The sequence below is a fragment of the Patiria miniata genome, unplaced genomic scaffold, assembly GCF_015706575.1.
Source record: "Patiria miniata isolate m_02_andy unplaced genomic scaffold, ASM1570657v1 HiC_scaffold_20, whole genome shotgun sequence".
Lineage (NCBI taxonomy): Eukaryota > Metazoa > Echinodermata > Asteroidea > Valvatida > Asterinidae > Patiria > Patiria miniata.
The window spans coordinates 966,358-969,175 of record NW_024037059.1 but is presented as its reverse complement, the minus strand read 5'-3'; positions in this window follow the sequence as shown (position 1 = coordinate 969,175).

The window sequence follows — 2,818 nt, the reverse complement described above, 5'->3', positions numbered from 1 at the left end:
TTCTAACATTTTGAGGGGGCTGTCTGTCCAATTGGACAAACTGGGATCTACATGTATCTCAATTCCATGCTCGGCCCATATTTTGGCCAACTCAAGATGGGCCCATGAAAATGAAGCTACAAACATGGCGACCAGCCATGTACATTCAAATGATAATGTCGAATTTCATGTTGGCCCCACATGGACAATTGCATGGGCTTCAATTTGCCCCCTCCTGTTTTCTTGTGGCCCCTCCTTCATTCTAGCTACGCCACTGTTGATGTGGTGGCAATCTGCCCCTCAGCATCCTCAGAAGCTGTGGCATCATCATGACACAGGGACAGCCTTGTCCCGCCATGGCCATCCATGGTCAAGTTTAATTGAAGCTTTCATTAATTCATGCACTGTACAATGACAACATACATCCTCATCTGTTTTGCTTGCTAAACCCACATGTGTATCATGGCATTTGGAGTAAACATACAGGGCGAGTCAAAAAGAAAGTGACCTGGATTAATGATTTTCTTCTTTCTTAAAAAGCGATCAAATTTTATACATCAATGAAATATGTCTTAATCACTGAAATTTATCCAGGCTACCAGAGGAACCTATTTCTATAGCTGTTCATGGAATGCCGTTGGAAGCTATTGAGTGGAGTGATAATTACAGATTACACACAGGCATTCAAATACAAATGAGATTTTGATCATTTGGGTGAAGACTGAACCATTATCTCTTTTTCTGTCAGATTTTGTGTTTTGAATCTGAGGAACAATTAAGTCAACTTTTTTATTTTCCTGAAATAGTGATGACGAGTTTTGTCAGTTTTTTTGCAAATTTTCGTTCATTCATCAAGGTGGGAAAACGTCCATGTTTCACTGTATTTAATGAGTATTCATCAGTTCGTAGAACGGTAAATGATCAGTGGTGGACAGCTGAATTTTGTGATCTTTTTATTAAAACAGACGTAACTTGGGAATAGAGTACGCAAAAATGCGAGAAATTTTCAGTTACTAGTCAATGACACGTACTTTATCCTATGTTATTTTTTTATGAAATGGAGCAAGCAACGTGTTTTAAAAGCCTTTTTTCTCATTTGGTCACTTTCTTTTTGACTCACCCTGTATTGCTACATGTCTACATTACAACAGATATTGCACATTTATGCTCACATGCAAACCTAGGCAGGCCCCAGGACAAATTAACGGCAGTTTCTGAGATTGATTCTGCAACGAGACACTTGCTACTGACTCAGAAGGAATTTCAGTGATATTTAGGCATGCAGCATGCAAAACTGGGCAAAAGACTTTCTTGGTTTCTCGACTGACCAAAACAGATTGGACTGAAAATTACACTCACTTTATCTGCTCTTTGTGTAGCAATTGAACTAGACCAACCGTTTTGTCTCGCAGACAAAATTGAGTGCTCCTGCAGGATTTGAAACACTGCCATAATTTAGAATCAAGATGACTGCGTATCAGAAGGATTGACACGGTCATTTTCGGCCAAGTGAATTGCAAGTTTAAGTTAGTCAAATGAAAGAGCAGAATTTCAAAATAAGGCTCTTTCAAAGTATGCATTTTGTCAGAAATCATTCAATCAGCAAAACTGCCATTCATTTTAAGATTTATCCTGGGACCCGCCCCTTACAACCTATAAGACAAGACCGACCTTTCACTTTTGAAACACTTAAAAGAGGAATGACAAAAAAGTACTAATTTTACAGGCTAAACCTATCTTTCTTGGGACAATGTTATAAAATGTATCCCTCTTGCAGTTGCACAGAGCCTGGTGTACCTACATGTACATGAACTGAGATTCAACCCAATTGACGTCAGCACAATTAATAAGTCCTAGTTATTTTAGATCTCTCTGAGTATACCCCAGTAAACGATAATGGGTATAAAGTTAGGAACACTGTAAAAATGCAATATTGCAAAAATATTCCATGGGAAAAAGGAACTTTTCCTGTCCCAGTTGGCTATCAAGTTTTCCAATTTCATTTGATTATACTGAGCTGTCCTGAGTTGTTTGTTTAAGAGTATATTTACTCCTGAATTCAGTCATTTCAAAGGCGTCTACTGAACATTATGTGAAGTGTTCAACATTTTTATTTTTTAGTAATTAGGTTTATCATTTATATACCTACATTTGTAATTTGGTTAAATTTATTTTATTTGCCAGTTTTTGACCCTACGTATGTACAATTTTGTATAATTTATTTATCACATCATGTTTAATTCACTGTTCACTGCATTGTACTCATTAATGTTCTCAGAGATGGTCTTTAGCTATATTTACATGAAATGCAATGAATCATTACATATGACAGGAAAAAATATTCAGATACTACATGCTCTGCTCAATTTAAAAAAATAATGCATTCAAACTTACTTATTTAACAAATTTATTTGCTGCAATATTGAATTAAAGAGGTTTGCTGAAGTTTGCCTTTAACAGAATTGTTAATATTACCTTTTAGCTTGTTGATGCAAATACTAAGAGTAGTTGGATCAATTTTAAAGAGCCTGAAGAAACTGAAGAGATTGCATATTTGCTTAGAAACCTGCCCTACATTTGTATGCTCGTGCAGCCCTCTTAGTACTAAACGGAATCTAAACTTGACCTGAACAATGACTCAAAAAACCTTTGACTTTTCTTTTTAACCCTTTAGTGACCTTAGCCACCAGAGAACTGAATTGCCTGTGACAAAGACCCACCGGCATTTTCAATATGATTTTTTTTTAATTGCTGATTAGCTATTTTAGTATTCGAAAAAAAAACCACCACATTTCGCAATATTTGCCTTGAATAAGAACTGCATTTTCAACAGGATTTT